The following is a 22,632-nucleotide window of genomic DNA, read 5'->3' on the forward strand; positions in this document are numbered from 1 at the left end:
CTCTATGCCTAGAGGAGCCAGAATCAAATCTTGTTGCTCAGTTCCATCCTTCTTTCCCAGCAACCTCTCCCCACTCCTATTTCCCAGTAAATTCATTTTACTGGCTTAACCAAAACAAACAAACAAGCAACAGCACTTGTGCCTCGAAGGACTTTGTCAGGAAGGTGAAAAGACAATCTACTTAATGGGGAAAAAATATTTGGAAACCTTTAATCTATCACAGTCTTAATATACAGAACATATAATGAAATTCTGCAACTCAGCAATAAAAAGACCAACAACCCAAATTAAAAATGGGTAAAAATCCTTAATAGAATTTTTTTCCAAGGAAAAATATAAATGTTTTAAAAGCACATGAAAAGATGCTCAATGCCATTAGCTAATAGGGATATGAAAATAAAATCAGTGAAATAATATTTCACACCCACTCAAATGGTCACTGTTAAAAAATAAATCTACAAGTTTTAGAGGGGATGTGGAGAAATAAGGGCACTCATTTATTTTTGATGGAAATGTAAAATTGTGCTTCTGCTGTGGAAGTCAGTGTGACATTTCCTAAGGTACCTAAATTTAGAACTACAATATGAACATCCTTCTAGGTATATACTCACAAGAACTGAAAGCATTAATTTGAACAGTATGTGTACATTGGTGATCATAGTGGGATTATTCACAATTGTCAAAGACTGAAGCAATCCTAGTGTCTAGTAACTGATGAATGGAAAAAAAATTTGTGGTCTATACCGAAAAATGGAATATTATTCCCCCATAAAGAAGAATGAAGTCCTGATGCATGCAAGCATATAGTTGAACAACGTGGTCATTATGTTCAGTGAAATATACCAGACCCAAAAGGTCAAATATTGTATGATCTTATTGTTTTGAGCTAATTATAAGTTTAACACTCATAGAACTAGGATCTAGAATGTAGGTTACCAGGAGATAGATTTGCATTAGAAAATGGAGAGTCCATGCTTAACTTATACAGAATTTTTATTTATCTTGATTGTAAAGGTAGAAATGGATGCAAAGTGTGAACCTTAATGTAAACTATAGACCATTGTTAGTAGCACTACTTCAATATGTGTACATCCGTATAACAAACGTATCACACTAATAACGATTTTGTTAAAGGGGAAAAGTGTGGGAATAGGAAGAAGTGGGATATGTAGGAATATCCTGTATTTTTTATGTAAAGTTTATCTAATCTAGAGCTTCTTCAAAAATAAATAAAATAAAAATGTTTTCTTGTAAATATTTGGAAATGAATTGAAATGGTGAAAGCACATCACAGTGTTTGTGAGTATTAAATTTATTATGTGGGTATGACAATAGTTGAAAGGGAAAGTCTGAGGATGTATATTACCAGAAGTAAATCTTAATAGTGCAACATATTTTGTTTAACATAGTGAAACCTCATGAAAAATACAATTTTGGGTGATATTGCATATATAAGATGATATTTGCAAAATATTAATACAAATATACTAGAGAGGAGGAAAATGATTAGCAGCTATTTTTGACAGGGGACGCATAGAGAGACTGAGTTTTGTTTGTTTTTTTGTTTATTGTTATTGAAATAATGAATGTGCTTTAAGAATGACTGAAGTGATGAGTGCACAACTACATGATCATAATGAATACCATTGAATTTACACTTTGTATGGATTTTTGCTTTATTAATATGTATCAATAAAATTGATTTGTTAAAAATTATAACATGTAGATAGGGAGATTCAGAAATGAAAATATTGCCAGTTGGTATAGACATAATAAAGTCTACAGAATGATAATAATTTTAATTACAGGAAGAGTTAATAGTTACAATTAATTTACGTGATTATACTTTACTTACTAAAAGTGTATAAATTTTTTCTTAAGATATTTGAAATAAACTCCTTATGTGCCAATGAAAGGCACAAAATGTAGAGGGAGAAGGAAGTATCAATATATAAAATGTATCATCTTTCATTAATATAAGTACATATTTCACTTAAAATTCTGATTATTAAAATATAGGTTAAATATGTTACATAAAATATAGAGTACAACTATTAGAATAATTCTCATATAAGAGAGAGAAGAATAATTGGTAAATAACTCATATACAAAAGCCAGGAATCAAAGGAAGCAGTGATGCTACAGTAAAAAATTAATTAAAAATGAAGAAGCAAGAGAGCAAAAATATGATCATAATTGTAAATATGATCAATTCACTTATTAAGAAAGACTCTCAACTAGTCCACTCAGTGGGCCATGGCAGGACTGGGTGAGAGTGTAAACTACAATGTAAACCACTATCCATGTGGTGCAGCAGTGCTCCAAAATGTTTTCACCAAATGCAATGAATGTGCCATGATGATGAAAGAGGTTGTTGATGTGGGAAGCGTGGGGTGAGAGGCATGGGGGCTATATGGGGACCTCATATTTTTTTAATGTAACATTAAAAAAAAATTGAACCCAAAAAATAGTGAAGTCACTGTGTCCCAAAGATAACTGACAAGCAAAGCCAATGAGAATTGTTGACAAAAAAAAAAAACATCAAAGAAAGCTAAAGGTGATAAAAATGAAAAGAAGAAATGCAATAAGATGCAAAGAAGGTCAAAACAACTGATGTATAAGCTATGGGTGTGAGAGTAAGAGCAGGGTTAAATTAAGTATAAATTTGTACAAAAATTTGTACATCCCAAATCTGTTTTATTTAAAGAAGCTTTAGATTAGATATATGTTACATGAAAAATCTAGGGAGCCATCAAAATGTAGTCCATAGTTAGTTGCAATGTTTCAATATGCGTTCATCAATTGCAACAAATGCACAATAATGAAAGATATAAAAGTGGGAAAATGTGGAAGGGAGGTTTGGGTCATATAGGAATCCCTTATATTTTTTTATGTAACATTTATGTAATCTAAAGATTCTCTAGCTTTTTTAAAAAATAAAAAGTAATTCAGTAACAAAATAATCCACACTCAAAAAAAAAAAGAAAAAACTTATAGGGGATGCTCATTTACCTGAACCTCTCCCCTCCCAAACTTTTCCCATTAATATCTGTGATGATTAGGCTAATGTGTCAACTGGGCCAGTGTTTCCCTAGAGAACCCTCATTAATAAATTTTTCATTAGTGTGGTATATCTGTAACAGTTGTTGAACACATATTAGAATGTTCCTATTAATCGTGATCTATTGTTTATATTATGGTTTATACTTTGCAATACAAAATTTTATAGGTTTTGGCAAAATGTATAATGGCCTATATCTTTCATTGCAATATCATGCAGAACAATCTCAAAGACCCAACAGTGCCCCATGTTATAACTATTCTTCCCTCACCCCCCCCAGAACCTCTGATGACCACTGACTTTATATCAATAAGTTACAATTTCGTTCATTACTAAAATAATGCTGTCTTCTGTATCCATAGTTGCATTCCCCCCTTATGTTCATTCCTCGATCTTGAGGATTTGGGGATGGTGATGCCCCTTTTGCTTCCAATTGAAAGGGGACTTAGATTCCATGGGGAAGAAGGATGAAACTGTCTTCCTTGTCATTGTAGATAACTTTTTTGGAGGGGATGGGCATTGTTAGGTTTTAGTTGCCCTGGCTGAGTCTGATGACCTGGAGAGTAGGTGTTTGTTGCAACTCTGATGAGAATCAGGGTTCAACCAGCAAATGAAGAGCTGGAGGACTTAAGTCTCTGGGACATATTTTTTAATGGATATAGTGCTAAGCATAGGTTCAAATAAAAGAAGCATAAGATCTATGTATAGAAAAATTATAAGTGAGTCTAACTTCAACACATTGGGTGGAGTATAAAGGTTTTAGACTGTGAGCAAATAGGAAATCTCAAGTGAAGAAGTCTGAGAAAAAATGGTTGTGTTGAATAAAGGACATCAAAATCTTCTGTCTGCAACATACATGTATATAATTGGATATATGCCTCAAAAAGGAATGTTCCCATTCTTAAATAGAGTTATAAATATTACATTATGGATGTCCTGGTGAAATATCTTTATTTTAAAATGAAGATTATTATCAAAGTATTCTATGCTAGAGACTGAAATTCTGAAATGAGTAATCAGTCCAATGAAAGAAAAATACAGAAAATTAGATCAACATATAAAATGTATTCTAATCAATGGTATTAATAAAATGTAGAAAGTCATAATAAAAGGTGGCTATTTGAGTTTTAGATTATAAAAATGTTTAATATATAAATGTATGCATATGAGAAAAGGTCACAACAATTAAATATTTATATATAAAGTTACAGATATACGTTTTAAGAATGGTATAATGCAAATTTGCTCTTCAGTAGAAAGAGATCTTCTAAGAGGCAAATCATGAAGTCAGGAAAGGAATTTTCATACTTGGGGCAGGAGAGAACTAGCTTTTATTGGGCAGGCAGGAAGCAACAATTAAGTATATTTCCATGTTTGTGTGTGGTTTCAAAATGAAAGTTTTGAGGGTGAAGAAACAAATAAATGATAACCATTTGCGGCGGCTTGCTCGGTCGGTAGAGGTGGGGTCTGGCTGCAGACGAGGGGTCGGTCCAGCTCTGGACGAGGGGTGGGTCCCGCTTGGGACGAGGGGTCGGTCCCACTTGGGACGAGGGGTCGGTCCGGCAGCAGACGAGGGAACGGTCTCACAAGGGGTTGCGCGGTTCGGCTGACGGGGTCGCCCGGCGAAGCCGGCGACGAAGGGGTCGCCCGGCGAAGCCGGCGATGAAGGGGTCGCCCGGAGAAGCAGGCGACGAACTGGGGACAAGGGAGGCCAGGCCCTTGTCGGGGGCTCTCAGGACTGGAGGGCGCACGGCAGAAGAACTACCGCGGAGACAAGGTAAACACGCAAGTCCACTTTACTGAGGGAGAGGCAACAGTTTTATAGGGGCTGGGGAAGGCTGATTGGTCGAAGCCACGCCCTGTTCTGATTGGTTGCCGGCGAAAGGTCAGTGGGCGGTACTGGACGGGGGAGGGGTGGTGGTTAGGGATTGGCTGTTGCTGTTGCTGGGGGAAGGGGCAGGGTTTAGGGATTGGTGGCTGCTGTTGCTGGGGTGGAGGGCAGACTTGAGTTTCCCGCCCACGCCTGGCTGTTGCTGCTATCGGGGGAAGGGAAAAGGGTGGGCTGGATTTTTCCGCCCACACCTGGCTGTTGCTGCTGTCAGGGGAGGGGAAAAGGGCGGGCTGGATTTTTCCGCCCACACCTAGCTGTTGCTGCTGTCGGGGGAGGGGAAAAGGGCAGACTGGAATTTTCTGCCCTGCGCCTGCGCAGGGAGAAGGAGGAAGAAGGGTGCCACCCCACAAGGCATCGGGTGGCGCCATCTGGGAGGAGGGGCGGCCGCGGAAGCATGGCTGCCGAGAAGGGGAGACCCGAGGGCACTCTGCGCCCATGCCGAGCTTCCTTCAGGGGTGGTGGTGAGTCCGACCAGCCACCCTATTATGGGGGCAGCGGCTTGGCCTGCCGCGGCTGCTCCCCCGCCGGGCCAGCAAACCACTCTTCAGCCCAAGGGGTGACCGCATTTCCCCCTTCTTTTCAAATAAGGGCCAGGATGGCAGCAGCAACAAGTAGCTGAGGTCCAAGAGGCAGTAAGCAATGAGGGAAGCGGGGCTGAAGAGGGAGGTGAGTATGACGGGGATACAAATGTACAATTTGGGGGGCGGTATCTTGCCGTTGCAAGCAAGGGTGGCCAATGTCCAATTCTCGTTGATCTCGGTGGCTATAAGGTCTATCTGTTGTTAAAAGTCCCAAATGACAGCGCGTTACAGGTAGTTGATCTCTTCTTGGCGGCGAAGAGCGGTAGAGGCAGACTGTGTGATGGTCTGGAGGATCACAGCGGTGAGGACAAGTCACGTCAGGGCACCAGCAGTGGTGGTGGCGGCAGCGTTGGGAGTGGTGGAGACGTAGGCGAGGACAACAAGAAGGCCAAAGTCTCCGAGAGGCCAGGAGAGGCAGAGGCGTTGTTTGGAGCTGCTCGGTTGAGATGAAGTGTCTTCACTAGGTGGAGTTGGAAAGGCTGAGTCACCTTTAGTTGAGCTATGATGTCTTCTTGGTGTTGGTTGTCATGGTGATAGGGGCCTCTTCTGGACTATTGGACGAGCTTGAGAGCACAGCGATGGGAGCCGAGGTGGGCGGTGAGACGAGGGGTCAGAGCCGGTGGGGCTCCGACGGTGGTCGCAGGCCAAGACAAGGCCCCGACGAGGGGAGGGCGGGACGACGAGCAGTGGAGCAAGGCAAAGGGGAACAAGCGCAGAGGGGAGGAGGCAGAGGTGAAGGCAGGGGTGGAGGTGCTCAGGCACGCGCTCCTGAGAGTTTTATTGGCGCCTCTTAATCATAGCGGGTCGGTATAAGCCCCCGACATGGAAGGAGAAAGCCATCCAGCGATTCTCCCAGACCGCCGTGGATCATATGAGGTCACCAAGGTTCAGGAGCAGCAATGCAGAGCGAAAAGATAGGGGTGAGAAGAGAGGAGAGTGTAGGGCTATGGTAGGGTTACTTCAGACGTGCAAGCGCGTGCTCCCGAGAAATCCAAGGCTCCTCTTAATCATAGCGGGTCGGTATAAGCCCCCGACATGGAAGGAGAAAGCCATCCAGCGATTCTCCCAGACCGCCGTGGATCGTATGAGGTAGCCAAGGCTCAGGTAGCAGCAATGTTGCACGAGAGAAGTCCCAAGGTGAGAAGAGAGGAGGGGGGGGAGCCGCCAGGCTATGGAGTGAGGCTGTGGTGGGGTTGCCTTGCCCCACGTTGTGCTGTGGTGGGGTTGCTTTGCCCCACGTTGGGCGCCAGCTGCGGCGGCTTGCTCGGTCGGTAGAGGTGGGGTCTGGCTGCGGACGAGGGGTCGGTCCAGCTCTGGACGAGGGGTCGGTCCCGCTTGGGATGAGGGGTCGGTCCCACTTGGGACGAGGGGTCGGTCTGGCAGCAGACGAGGGATCGGTCTCACAAGGGGTTGCGCGGTTCGGCTGACGGAGTCGCCCGGCGAAGCCGGCGACGAAGGGGTCGCCCGGCGAAGCCGGCGACGAAGGGGTCGCCCGGAGAAGCAGGCGACGAACTGGGGACAAGGGAGGCCAGGCCCTTGTCGGGGGCTCTCAGGACTGGAGGGCGCACGGCAGAAGAACTACCGCGGAGACAAGGTAAACACGCAAGTCCACTTTACTGAGGGAGAGGCAACAGTTTTATAGGGGCTGGGGAAGGCTGATTGGTCGAAGCCACGCCCTGTTCTGATTGGTTGCCGGCGAAAGGTCAGTGGGCGGTACTGGACGGGGGAGGGGTGGTGGTTAGGGATTGGCTGTTGCTGTTGCTGGGGGAAGGGGCAGGGTTTAGGGATTGGTGGCTGCTGTTGCTGGGGTGGAGGGCAGACTTGAGTTTCCCGCCCACGCCTGGCTGTTGCTGCTATCGGGGGAAGGGAAAAGGGTGGGCTGGATTTTTCCGCCCACACCTGGCTGTTGCTGCTGTCAGGGGAGGGGAAAAGGGCGGGCTGGATTTTTCCGCCCACACCTAGCTGTTGCTGCTGTCGGGGGAGGGGAAAAGGGCAGACTGGAATTTTCTGCCCTGCGCCTGCGCAGGGAGAAGGAGGAAGAAGGGTGCCACCCCACAAGGCATCGGGTGGCGCCATCTGGGAGGAGGGGCGGCCGCGGAAGCATGGCTGCCGAGAAGGGGAGACCCGAGGGCACTCTGCGCCCATGCCGAGCTTCCTTCAGGGGTGGTGGTGAGTCCGACCAGCCACCCTATTATGGGGGCAGCGGCTTGGCCTGCCGCGGCTGCTCCCCCGCCGGGCCAGCAAACCACTCTTCAGCCCAAGGGGTGACCGCATTTCCCCCTTCTTTTCAAATAAGGGCCAGGATGGCAGCAGCAACAAGTAGCTGAGGTCCAAGAGGCAGTAAGCAATGAGGGAAGCGGGGCTGAAGAGGGAGGTGAGTATGACGGGGATACAAATGTACAATTTGGGGGGCGGTATCTTGCCGTTGCAAGCAAGGGTGGCCAATGTCCAATTCTCGTTGATCTCGGTGGCTATAAGGTCTATCTGTTGTTAAAAGTCCCAAATGACAGCGCGTTACAGGTAGTTGATCTCTTCTTGGCGGCGAAGAGCGGTAGAGGCAGACTGTGTGATGGTCTGGAGGATCACAGCGGTGAGGACAAGTCACGTCAGGGCACCAGCAGTGGTGGTGGCGGCAGCGTTGGGAGTGGTGGAGACGTAGGCGAGGACAACAAGAAGGCCAAAGTCTCCGAGAGGCCAGGAGAGGCAGAGGCGTTGTTTGGAGCTGCTCGGTTGAGATGAAGTGTCTTCACTAGGTGGAGTTGGAAAGGCTGAGTCACCTTTAGTTGAGCTATGATGTCTTCTTGGTGTTGGTTGTCATGGTGATAGGGGCCTCTTCTGGACTATTGGACGAGCTTGAGAGCACGGCGATGGGAGCCGAGGTGGGCGGTGAGACGAGGGGTCGGAGCCGGTGGGGCTCCGACGGTGGTCGCAGGCCAAGACAAGGCCCCGACGAGGGGAGGGCGGGACGACGAGCAGTGGAGCAAGGCAAAGGGGAACAAGCGCAGAGGGGAGGAGGCAGAGGTGAAGGCAGGGGTGGAGGTGCTCAGGCACGCGCTCCTGAGAGTTTTATTGGCGCCTCTTAATCATAGCGGGTCGGTATAAGCCCCCGACATGGAAGGAGAAAGCCATCCAGCGATTCTCCCAGACCGCCGTGGATCATATGAGGTCACCAAGGTTCAGGAGCAGCAATGCAGAGCGAAAAGATAGGGGTGAGAAGAGAGGAGAGTGTAGGGCTATGGTAGGGTTACTTCAGACGTGCAAGCGCGTGCTCCCGAGAAATCCAAGGCTCCTCTTAATCATAGCGGGTCGGTATAAGCCCCCGACATGGAAGGAGAAAGCCATCCAGCGATTCTCCCAGACCGCCGTGGATCGTATGAGGTAGCCAAGGCTCAGGTAGCAGCAATGTTGCACGAGAGAAGTCCCAAGGTGAGAAGAGAGGAGGGGGGGGAGCCGCCAGGCTATGGAGTGAGGCTGTGGTGGGGTTGCCTTGCCCCACGTTGTGCTGTGGTGGGGTTGCTTTGCCCCACGTTGGGCGCCAGCTGCGGCGGCTTGCTCGGTCGGTAGAGGTGGGGTCTGGCTGCGGACGAGGGGTCGGTCCAGCTCTGGACGAGGGGTCGGTCCCGCTTGGGATGAGGGGTCGGTCCCACTTGGGACGAGGGGTCGGTCCGGCAGCAGACGAGGGATCGGTCTCACAAGGGGTTGCGCGGTTCGGCTGACGGAGTCGCCCGGCGAAGCCGGCGACGAAGGGGTCGCCCGGCGAAGCCGGCGACGAAGGGGTCGCCCGGAGAAGCAGGCGACGAACTGGGGACAAGGGAGGCCAGGCCCTTGTCGGGGGCTCTCAGGACTGGAGGGCGCACGGCAGAAGAACTACCGCGGAGACAAGGTAAACACGCAAGTCCACTTTACTGAGGGAGAGGCAACAGTTTTATAGGGGCTGGGGAAGGCTGATTGGTCGAAGCCACGCCCTGTTCTGATTGGTTGCCGGCGAAAGGTCAGTGGGCGGTACTGGACGGGGGAGGGGTGGTGGTTAGGGATTGGCTGTTGCTGTTGCTGGGGGAAGGGGCAGGGTTTAGGGATTGGTGGCTGCTGTTGCTGGGGTGGAGGGCAGACTTGAGTTTCCCGCCCACGCCTGGCTGTTGCTGCTATCGGGGGAAGGGAAAAGGGTGGGCTGGATTTTTCCGCCCACACCTGGCTGTTGCTGCTGTCAGGGGAGGGGAAAAGGGCGGGCTGGATTTTTCCGCCCACACCTAGCTGTTGCTGCTGTCGGGGGAGGGGAAAAGGGCAGACTGGAATTTTCTGCCCTGCGCCTGCGCAGGGAGAAGGAGGAAGAAGGGTGCCACCCCACAAGGCATCGGGTGGCGCCATCTGGGAGGAGGGGCGGCCGCGGAAGCATGGCTGCCGAGAAGGGGAGACCCGAGGGCACTCTGCGCCCATGCCGAGCTTCCTTCAGGGGTGGTGGTGAGTCCGACCAGCCACCCTATTATGGGGGCAGCGGCTTGGCCTGCCGCGGCTGCTCCCCCGCCGGGCCAGCAAACCACTCTTCAGCCCAAGGGGTGACCGCAACCATTTAATTTCATGGTCCAATCTGAAGTAATGTCACTTTAACTCATTATAATAAATCTTAGAGGGTTAAATACATGATAAGGTATATTCAGAGCTACTGTCCAGTAAAGACATAGGTTCATTAAATAAAATAAAACATGTTAAATATCAGGACAGAATATTTTCAGAGGATGAAAGCTTGACCTCACCAAATTCCCGAATACCTGCTGATGAAATGGTGCAGATTATTATTATTTTTTATAACACTTAAAAAAAATAAGTCTCTGGTAAATCTGTTTAATTAACACTGAAACAAAACTCTCTCATAGGACATTGTCCTATCAGAGATCCCATGGAATATCAGAGTCAGATAAACCCAATACATTACATTAAACCTGGGATTGTTAGAAAACCACACTCAAATAATCAGAATGTGTCACTTAAGACTTAATGCATTGCTAGTACTGTGAAATTACTCATCAATGAACTTTGAATTTTTTTAGGAAACATGAAAATGTGATGCAGCATCATGTGAAGCTGTAGGGAATGTTGATAATTCAGGCATCCTTATCTTTAAAAGGAAGAAATGTGAGTTTGCATACTATCTTCAATATAATAAAAAATAACGAATAATAACAGGTAGGTAAAATTTATAGTGATTTTCTCATGTATGGTGTTTCTCATTTTGAATTTGCATGAGATTGTTACGACTCTCCTCCTCTGCCATAGTTGAACCTCTCTGTGGCCCAAAATTTCTTCAAAAATGAAGCCTAATATATTGCCAAATTCAATTAATTAGAAAATGAAATATAGTGATGGGTTTAAAGATTTGAAATAGAATACAAAGCAATTTAGAAAAACTAAAAAAAGTAAAAATTAATTGGGGTATTAAGAATGAAAAATATTATAAAACTTTATTTTTGATGTTTTGCCTTCCATCACTGCACTAGGTGTTGCCCTTTATGTACAGTGGCAAGGCAATTTCTTTCATTTCTTCCTCGGTGTCTACATCCTTTTTTTCCTAATTTTTAATTTTGTCTTCAAAAACTTTTAGATCACAGTAATTCACATATACAATGTAGATATATGGGTGTATCTAACATCAAACCCTTTTCCCCCTTCCTCAGCAATGATCATTTTACATGTTCATGTTATATTGCTGCAGCTGATGTACAGATATTAAAACATAGCTTTCAAACATGGTTCCATTTGGTTTACATTGCACTTTATATTTTAGACTGTATAATTTTCTAAATTTTTAGTTACCTCATGTTTTACCTTATGGTTTACATTTTAGTCTATAGACTTTTATACATTTTTTGTTGTAATTTAACACGTCCTATATCAATCATTGCACAATCTTGTGGAACACTTCCATTGTTCCCCCGGTGGTTACCTTGATTCCATCTATTCTGTACCTCTCTCCCCCTCTGCTCAGGCTCCACAGTGACAATCAATCTTCACTATGTGGAGGACCAGACTCACAGATACCTGCAACAAGGCTGAGGGCTTGACATACTAGACTGCCCTAACCCATTGGGAGCCACCAATTCTCTCAAGAGACATAATTCCCTGTTTGAGGACATCAGGCCTCCCCTGGATGTGGGTACACCTTCACACTCATTGTACGGGCTCCATCCAATGATATAACAGACTATGACAAAATGAATACTCACACATCCACTGGAAGCCTATCTCTGTGCCTGGTGACACCCCTCAGCACCTTAAAAAAGGTAATCCTTCTTATTATATTTTCTAAATATTTTTCTCAACATTATTAGCTTCAACCACATACCTCACAATCTCCATGTTCAACTCTTTCCCCTGGCCCTCCCCCCAATTCCTAGGGCCCTCTGACCCATCCTCTCAACCCTAGCTCACCTGAAGCCTGGAAAGCCCCACCCAAAGGTATACCTATGCTCCCATTGTATCCCTTCCCTGTACAAATACTTACTCCTGCTTATCATAGATTTTACTCATGTAGGCATCAGCTTGTAATCTTCTTCCTTTAATGCTATCATCCAGTCTCTAGATCTTGAGACAGCTTGGTTTAGTTATTTCATATCAGAGAAGTCATGTACTATTTGTGCTTCAGTGCCTGGCTTGCTTCACTGAACATAATGTCCTCAAGATTCATTCATGTTACGCCACGTATTTGTATTGTATTCTTCTTATAGCTGAATAATATTGAATTGTATATATATACAACATTTTATTTATTCATACCACATTTTATTTATCCATCCATGGATTTATTTATCCATTTGGGTTGATTCTGACTCTTGGCAATACTGAATAATGCTGCTATGAACATTTGTGTGCATATATTTGATTGTGTCTTTGTTTTCAGTTCTTCTGTATGTTTACCCAGCAGTGGAATTTTTGGGTCAAATGCAAATCTACAGCTAGTTTTTGAGATACAACAAAATTGTTGTCCAGAATGTCTGGATCCTTCTGCATTCCCAACAGCAGTGGATGAGAATTCCCATTCCTTCACATCCTCTCCAACACTTGTGGACTTCTGTTTTTTGAGAGTAAGATGCTATTTCACTGTAATTTTTATTTACATTTCTCTAATAGCTAGTGATTTTGAGCATATTTTCATGTGTTTTTTTAGCCATTTGTATTTCTTCTTCAGTGAAGCATCTGTTCAAATCTATTGCTCATTTTTTTCCATCTCAGTGTTGCCATTTTATTCCATCTCTTACTTCATTTCTTGTAACTGTTCCTAGCTGTTTTTAAATAGTAATGCTATTTTTTCTTATTTATAAATTGTATGTCATTTGAACCTTTTTTTTGAGTATCTATAAACACAGACTTTTTTCCCTCTCTTTATTTTTTTAAAATATTACATTCAAAAAATATAAAAGGCGCCCTTATACCCCCCACTCACCTCACCCCACTCCTCCTCCCACATCAGCACCCTCTGTCATCATCATGGGACATTCACTGCTTTTGCAGAATACATTTTGGAGCACTTCTGCATCACATGGATAAAGGCTTAATTTGTAGTTTACTGTCTCCCCCAGCCCTTCCAGTGGGCCATGGCAGGACAAACAAAGTCCAACATCTCTCCCTGCAGTACTACCCAGGACAACTCCAAGTCCTGAAAGTACCCCCACGTTATATCTCTTATCCTCTCTCCCTACCCTCAGCAGCTACTATGACCACTTTCTCCAAATCAATGTTACAATTTCTTCTATTACTAATCACAATAGTTCCATAGTAGAATATCAGTAGGTCCACTCTAATCCATACTATATTCCTCCACTCTGTGGACCCTGAGATGGTGATGTCCACTCCTCCTCTATATTGAGAGGGGGCTTAGATTCCACATGGATGATGGATACAATTCTCCTGCTTGCTGTTGTAGGCACTCTTGGCTCCCTGTTAGCTGGCTAAGGTAAGTCCAATAATCCTGAGGGTAGGAGTTGCAAGTCTCCTGATGCTCAGGGCCTGACTGTCACATGTCTCCTGAGTATACACTAACTCCGATGCCAACCACAGGTCCAGTAAAAGTGACTAAAGAGTCCAACTCCATCATACTCAGGAACACAAACTCCAAAGTAGGGCCAACTGACATGGCCCTGAACTTCAGAGCCATGTGCCATGAATTTATGGGGCTCTGTAACCCTCAGGAGAACCAGTACCTGGGGTTGTATCTACTTTGATTGTGTCTGGGACCCTGCTGAGGTGTGCATAAGCATGACCCCTCTAATGACCTCCTGACTCCTTTTTGGAGACTCATTGCCATATAAACTCATTTGTTCTTTCCATATCCCCCTTTTATTCAAGGCAAAAAAGCAGTTTTAACACCTGATATTACATGTAGGCTTGTTTGTCTTTATTTTCGAGATATAGGAGTTCTTTATATATGCAGGATATTAGTCTCCTATCAGATATATGGTTACCAAATATTTTCTCCCATTGGGCAGGCTGTCTTTTTTGCTTTCTTGACAAGCTCCATTGAGGTTCACAAGGCTTTAATTTTGGGAAAGTCCCATTTATCTATTTGTCTTTTGCAGATTGTGCTTTGGGTGTGAATTTCATGAAGACATTTCCTATTACAAGGTCCTGTAAATGCTTCCACACATTATCCCAAGGTCTTTATGGCCTTAACTCATATATTTAAGTCTGTGATCCATCTTGAGTTGATTATTGTATAAGGTATGAGATGGTAATCCTCTTTCACTCCTTTGCATATGGATATCAAGTTCTCCAGGCACCATTTGTTTAAGAGTCCTTTCCTTCCAAATTGAGTGGGTTTGGTGACCTTGTCAAATATCACATGACTGTATATATGAGGATCTATATCAGAACTCTCAATTCGGTTCCATATTTCAGTGGGTCTATCTTTGTGCCAATACCATGTCGTTTCCAATACTATAGCTTTGTATTATGTATTGGAGTCAGGTAGTGTGATTCCTCCAATTTTATTTTTCTTTATCAATAAGTCTTTGGCTATTCAGGGCCTCTTTCCTTTCCAAATAAATTTCATAGTTTGTTTTTCTAGTTCAATAAAGAATGTACTGTTAATTTTTATTGGGATTGCATTGAATGTGTAGATCAGTTTTGGTAGGATAGTCATCTTAATAGTATTTAGTCTTCCTATCCATGAACAGGGAATATTCTTCCATTTATTTAGGTCTTCTTTGATTTCCTTGAACAGTCTTGTGTAGTTCTCTGTGTATAAGTTTTTTACCTCTTTAGTTAAATTTATTCCTAGGTATTTGATTTTTTTATTGACTATTGTAAATGGTATTTGTTTCTTGATTTCTTCCTGAGCTTACTCATTATTGGTGTACAGAAATGCTACTGATTTTTGTGCATTGATCTTATAACCTGCAACTTTACTAAGCTCATTAATAAGTTCTAGATGTTTTTTTGTAGACTTCTCAGGGCTTTCTATGTATAGGATCATGTCATTGGCAAATAGTGAAATTTTGACTTATTTCTTTCCAATTTGGATGCCTTTTATGTCTGGTTCTTGCCTCAGTGCTCGAGCAAGTACTTCTACTCCAAAGTTAAGTAGAAGGGGTTTTTATGGGCATCCTTTTCTTGTTCCTGATCTTAGAGTAAGAGATTTTGGGATTTCATCATTTTAAATGAGTTAACCATGGGTTTTACATACATGTCCTTTATCATGTTCAGAAAATTTCCTTGTATTCTGATCTTTTGCAGTGTTTTTATCAAGAAAGGGTGCTGTATTTTGTCAAATGCTTTTTCTGAATCTATAGATATGATCATGTGATTTTTTTCTTTCAATCTGTTTATATGGTGTATTACATTGATTGATTTTCTTATGTTGAACCATCCTTGCATACCTGGAATGAATCCCACTTGGTCATGGTGTATAATTTGTTTAATGTGTTGTTGAATATGATTAGCAAGTATTTTATTGAGAATTTTCGCATCTAGGTTCATCAGAGAGATGGGTCAGTAATTTTCCCTTCTTGTGGTGTCTGTTTGACTTTGGTATTAGGGTAATATTGGCATCATAGAATAAGTTAATGTTCCTCTATTTCAATTTTTTTTGGAAGAGTTTAAGCAAATATTGGTGTTATTTCTTACCAAAATGTTTGGTTGAATTCACCTGTGAAGCCATCTAGCCCAGGGCTCTCCTTATTTGGGAGGTTTTTAATGATGATTTTATCTTTTTACTCGTGATTGGTTTGTTGACACCATCAATTTCTTCTTTCATAAATTTAGTCTGTTTATGTGTTTCTAGGAATTTGTCCATTTCCTCTAAATTGTCCTTCTTGTTGTTATATAGTTTTTCAAAGTATTCTCTTATGATAGTCTTTATTTCTGTGGGGTTAGTGGTGATATCCCCTTTCTCATTTCTTATTTTGCATATTTGCAGCTTCTATGTTTTCTTTCTTTGTTAGTCTAGCTAAAAGCTTGTCAATTTTATTGATCTTCTCAAAGAAACAGCTCTTTGTTTTGTTTATTCTTTCAGCACATTCATATTTTCTATTTCATTTAGTTCTGCTCTAATCTTTGTTATTTCTTACTTTATTCTTCCTTTGGGGTTAGTTTGTTGTTGTTTTTTTAACTAATTCCTCCAAGTATGCAGTTAGTTCTTCAATTTTAGCTCTTCTTTTTTGATGTATGAATTTATGGCTATGCATTTCTCATTCAGTACAGCTTTTGCTGCATCCCATAAGTTTTGACATGTTGTGTTATCATTTTCATTAGTTTCAATGTAGTTATTGATTTCTTTTGAGATTTCCTCCTTCACATAATTTTGTTAAGATTATTTTTTTTAACTTCCATATCTTGTTGCCAAACCTGGGCCTCTGGCACTTGCATGTTTCCAGCTTCATTCCACTGTAGTCAGAGAAATTATTTTGTAATATTTTAGTCTTTCTGCTTTCATTGAGAATTTCTTTGTGGCCTAGCATGTGGTCTATCTTGGAGAATAATCCATGTGTGCTTGGGAAGAATGAATATCCTGCTGTATTGGGGTGTAAAATTCTGTATATATCTGTTAGGACCAGATCCTCTAATACATTGTACAAGTCTTTGCTTCTTGATTTTTTCTCATTTGAGATATTCTGTCCAATTGTGAAAGTGGTGTGTTAAAAATCCCCCACTATAATTGTAGAGGTATCTATTCCTTCACTTAGTTTTTCTAGTGTTTGCCTCGTGTACTTGGAGGTATCCATTTTAGGGACATAAATGTTTATGATTGTCCTTTCTTCTTGAAAGTTTATCCCTTTCACTAATATGTAGTGTCCATCTATGTCTCTCACAATTGTTTTTCATTTTAAGTCTATTTTTTTTCTGATATTAATATAGCTACTCATGCCCTTTTTTGGTTATTGTTTGCTTGTAAGATTGATTTCCAGCCATTCACTTTTAATCTCCTTGAATCCCTAGGTCTAAGATGTGTTTCTTGTGGCCAGCATATAGATGGGTCATATTTCCTTATCCAATCTTCCAATCTGTGTCTCTTAACAGGTGAGTTTAATCCATTGATGTGCGGTGTAATTACTCTCAAGAATTTATTTATATTAGGCATATTTTCTTTGGATTCATGTTTATCATATTTTGCTTGATTTTTCTTTTTATCTTTTTCGTTGTTCTTATGCTCTCTTCCATCTCTATCTGTCCTGTTTTTTCCTTTCTTCCTGCAGAATTTCCTTTAGTATTTCTTGAAGGGCAGGGTTCTTGTTGGCATACTCTCTTAGTTTCTGTTTATTTGTGAATATTTTGAACTCTCCATAATTTTTGAATCTTAGCTTTGCTCAATAGAGTATTCTTGGTTGGATATTTTTTCTTTTAGTACGTTGATTATGTCACACCACTGCCTTCTTGCTTCCATGGTTTCAGATGAGAAATCAGCACTTAATCCTATGGAGCCTCCTTTGTATATAATGGTTCTTTTTTCTCTTGTTGCTTTTTGTATTTTCTCTTTGTCTTGTGCATTGGGTAATTTGACCAGTGTACGTCTTGTGGTAGTACTGTTGGGATTTATGGTGTTTGGGGTGAATTTTGCTTTCTGGACATGTACATTCATCTCCCTCAACAGATTTGGGAAGTTTTCAACCATTATTTCCTCCAACACCTTTTCTGTCCCTTTTCCCTTCTCTTTTCCTTCTGGGATGCCTATAATGTGTATGTTTGTGACTTTTGCATTGTCATTCAGGTTCCTAAATCCCTGCTGGATTCTTTCTATCTTTTTATTGATCAATTCTACTATCAGTTTGATTTCAGATGTACTGTCTTCCACATCACCAATTCTTTCCTTTTCCTCTTCAATTCTGTTGTTACTTGCTAGAGCGTATTTTTGATTGCTTGAATTGTGCTGTTCATCACCATCATATCTATTATCTCTTTGTGAATGATTACAATTTCTTCTGCATTTTCTCCAAGTGTTTTCCAAATATCCTTAATCTCTTCCTTCACTTTATTAAATTGGTCAATGATATATGTTTGAGAGTTTAGGTTACTTGTTCGATGTTCTGCTCCTCTTCCTGGTTTTTAGTTTGTTCATTGGATATGCTATGTTTTCCTGATTATTGGTATGGTTTATTGTTTTTTGTTGCTGTCTAGTTAGCATTTTATCTTGAAGTTTTCTGCAGTGTATTAGCTTCTTCCTCTAGTCTCTGGGATTAATTAGTTTTTGTTTTTGAATGTATGTTACATCTTCTCTTTATCACTTTTTTCTTATTATTCCATTTCCTTGTGTTTGGCTACATTCCCTTGAAGAAAAATATTATTAGGGCCAGAGAAAGCAAAAGAGAAAGCAAGAAAAGAAAAGTATATTAGTATTGATAGTAAATGTTAACAGAAGAACCATGTGAGATCTAGGAGAATGGATATTGAACTCATGTAAGCTGTGTAGACTTATAACTGTAAAAAAAGAAGTGGTGCAACTGTAATGAGATAGTAAACTGAATATGGGGAGGAATATAGTATGAATTAAAAGGCTAGTGTGGTCAGGAGAGAAGGAAAGTGAAAAGAAAGGTCAATAATATAATGAGTGAATTAAAGATAGAAAACAGAATAGAGGTATTAGAAATAAAAAGTGAGAAAATTTGGAGGCTAACCAACACTGCTACTCCTACAATGAGAGTCTAAGTTGATTCTCGGTTATCCCAAGGCTATGGCTATGGCAGACAAGATTTTCTTTCAGAGCACACATAGCAACTTTCACATCATTCATGCATTTAAGTTTAAAATTTAAAGCCTTTGGCTCATCTCTTTCTTTTACAACTGTATCCAGAGTATTTAGGAGGAGCCAGCCAACATTATTATACATTTTGATCCCACAAAACTCTATTAAGGTGTTGAAAACACTCTCACTCAGATCCACGCTTCTTTTTTTTTTTTTTTTTTGGATTAGCCATTATTATAGAGTACATTTATTCTTTAAATTATGACACATTTTAAAATATCATAGTGAGATAGAATGTTTCCAACCTTGCTTTGGTTCTTCAGCTCTCCATCCTTGAACTGGAAGTTGAGAACCTGGTCCTTTGTCTGCCTTTCTATCTGTGTGACTTTGAGCAAACCATGTTACACTGAGAGTGATATTTCTTTTCCTTCTTTTCTTTTACACAGTTTATTTTTGTTAATGGCATAAATGCTATATGACCCTGAATTTCCTTCCAGACAACCTTAGGGATACTATAATCTTTTTCTTTGTCTTTAATTATTTTTTTAATTAAAAATTGCACCCTCCCCATACACCCTCCACCCCCTCACCCCACTCCCACAACAATAATCTCCTACATCATCATGGGACATTCATTGCACTCAGTGAACACATCTCTGAACACTGCTGCACCACATGGTCAATGGTCCACATTATAGTCTACACTCTCCCCCAGTCCAGTTATATCATATTTAATTCCCTTGGAGAGGGGTTACTTTAGTGTCCCCAAGTCAAAGACTCTATTACTTTTATTTTATTTTCATTCTTTTTATCTTAGAGATATTCCCACTTTTATCTCACTTTCCTTTTGTCTAGCTATAACAAGAGTAACTATCTGTCTTGATGGTGACATATAAACTGAACAAAATTCTGAGACACAGTTTAAACAATAAGAAATAAAATCAGATAGATTAATAATCAAAAGTAAAAGCAAAAATTCAAAGCATAATAGTTGTTCTCATATTCCATTAAACCAAGAACCTAGGCAAGGAAATAAGACATCCATTGAAATGTTTGAGCCTGACCGATGTTATGGAACACCTTAATTTGGTACTTAAAAAATGTGTAGGTTATGTATCAATGTTGTCAGATATATTACTATAAATGAAACATTGTTAATGGAGAATCAGGTTATGTAGAGCCTCTGTGTTTAGCATCGTCAATGATTCTAGGCCTTAAACTTCATCCTTGAGAGCCTGAAGAGCATTGAGTGGTGTTAAAGCTATTTCACAACCTTAGATAAATTTATAAGTGCCCAATCTAGGTCCTATGTTCTTAGGGAAGATATGATTGCTCACATGAAAGAAAGGAACACTGGGAAGTGCACTTGGCCCAATGGATAGGGCATCCGTCTGCCACATGGGAGGTCCATGGTTCAAACCCTGGACCTCCTTGACCCCTGTGGAGCTGGCCCACATGCAGTGCTGATGTGTGCAAGGAGTGGCCTGCCACACAGGGGTGTCCCCCACATAGGGGAGCCCCACGCGCAAGGAGTACACCCCATAAGGAGAGCTGCCCAGAGTAAAAGAAAGTTCAGCCTGCCCAGGAATGGCGCCCCACACATGGAGAGTTGACACAGCAAGATGATGTAACAAAAAGAAACACAGATTCCCATGCCGCTGATAACAACAGAAGCGGACAAAGGAGAACATGCAGCAAATAGACACAGAGAACAGACAACTGGGGTGGGGTGGAGGGGGGAAGGGGAGAGAAATAAATAAAAATAAATCTTTAAAAAAGAGAGGAACACTGTATTATAGTAGGTCAAAGAATTGGAGTTATTATACCTTTTTTTCAGTTTAAGAACTGATGTACAAAAGATTCTATCAGCTTTTGTATTGGCATTTAGGGTAGACAATATATGTAAGATCACAGGAGTCAGTTCATTTTACAGGTAGATAGCAAAATCATGTCATTATATGCAGTTTCTAAGGTGATATGGAATCTCTCAAAGGACAGGAGAGAAATCTGATAAACGACAGATGCATGCTATAATTTTATTGTGATACAAATTTTCTCTCTGTAGTCACCCTCCTTTTGATCAAAGATAACTAAAAATATTCCTGATCACAAAATAATGCTGGTTTCATTAGATTTGTCTTGATCCTTTGCATAGTACAGGAAGAATTGTGATATAGGGCTTTTTAACTTTGCTCTCTTGCAAGTTTTCATAAGGAGCATTAAATTGGACTTTTAGAAGCCTCTTGAGGCTGGGATGCTAAGATAAAATGTTGACACCAGCATTCACCTACAGTACCCGTGGGTTTGGGTGAATCCCTCTTAACTGAAGTGAGAAAAATTAATCACATACTTTCCATAAAGTAACTTTCTTTATTGACTTGTAAGACTGAGAAACCAGGTATCAGACCATATTTTCCAAGGTTTTGTAAGCATTGGCTCCATAAATTAAAAAGGACTTACTGATATTGTACTATGGAACTACTGTGATTAGTAATGGAAGAAATTGTAGCATAGATGTGGAGAAAGTGGCTACGGTAGCTGCTGAGGATAGGGACAAGGAAGAAGAGATACTATGGGGCATTTTCAGGACTTGGAGTTGTCCTGGGTGGTACTGCAGGGACAGATGCTAGATATTGTATGTCCTGCCATGGCCCACTGGGTGGAATGGGGGAGAGTGTAAACTATGATGTAAACTATTATCCATGTGGTGCAGCAGTACTCAAAATGTATTCACCAAATGCAATGAATGTCCCATGATGATGAAGAGGTTGTTGATATGGGAAGAATGGGGTGAGGGGGTGGGGGCAATATGGGAACGTTTTATATTTTCTGAATGTAACATTTGAAAAATATAAAAAGAGAAAAAAATGTTCTTAAAAGTCTCTGGTATTGTCTGATTAACTGATGATCATTGTCAAACCTGACATTCTCGTCAAAACCTTGGTAATACATCTAGTATTTCCAATTATATCTTGCTAATAGAACAGATTCTGATTAAAACTATACAAATAATCATATTGCCATAGATATATAAGTATTCAAGAAAAGATTACAAATTTGAGAGGAGTCAGTCAGGGAGAAAGAAAAATGCTTTATGAATTAGATAATTTAAGGGTAAAATGTAAAGGATCCCATGTATTTTTCCATAATATCTAAGCACCCAATCAACCTGAAGCAGTCAGACTGGACATCATCTCATATCCTTCAAGACTAAGGAATGCACAAGCACATGGGACATTTTTTGTTCAGTTCCCAGTGCCTCCTACAAACAAGGACAAACAACAAGCAAGCAAAGAAACCAATTCTTGGGAGCCCATGTGTGGTGTAATGATTGAGCACCAGTTTCCCAAATAAGGTCCTGGGTTAAACCCTTGGTCTTGGTATGTCAAAAAAAAAAAAAAAAAAAAAAAGATCATGGCAGAAATAAAGGGGAGGAATAAATAATCACTAGAAAGAATTAACAAAACTAAAATTTGGTTCTTCAAGAACAGCAAAATTGATAAACCCTAAGCTAGATGGAAAAAGAAAAAGTAAGAGATGTAAGTAAATAAAATCAGAAATGAGAATGCAGACATTATCACTGATTCAGCATTAATACAAAGTTCATAAGAGGATTTTATGAACAGCTGTATTCCAATAATCTAGACAATGTCAATGAATGGGAAAATTCCTGGAAACACATTAACAAATCACACTGACCTTAGAAAAATTAGAAGTCCCCAATAAATCAAATGCACATAAAATTTAAAAAGTCATGAAAACCATCCAGAAATGAAAGATCCAGGGCTAGATGTCTTCACAGGTGAATTCTACCAATCATTTAAAAAGATCTAAAACCAATCTTACTTAAGCTACCAAACCCATTCTATGAAGCTAATATCACCCTAATTCCAAAGTCAAATATAGATATTACAAAGACAAGAAAATTGCAGAC

The sequence above is a fragment of the Dasypus novemcinctus genome, chromosome 30 (assembly GCF_030445035.2).
Source record: "Dasypus novemcinctus isolate mDasNov1 chromosome 30, mDasNov1.1.hap2, whole genome shotgun sequence".
Classification (NCBI taxonomy): Eukaryota; Metazoa; Chordata; class Mammalia; order Cingulata; family Dasypodidae; genus Dasypus; species Dasypus novemcinctus.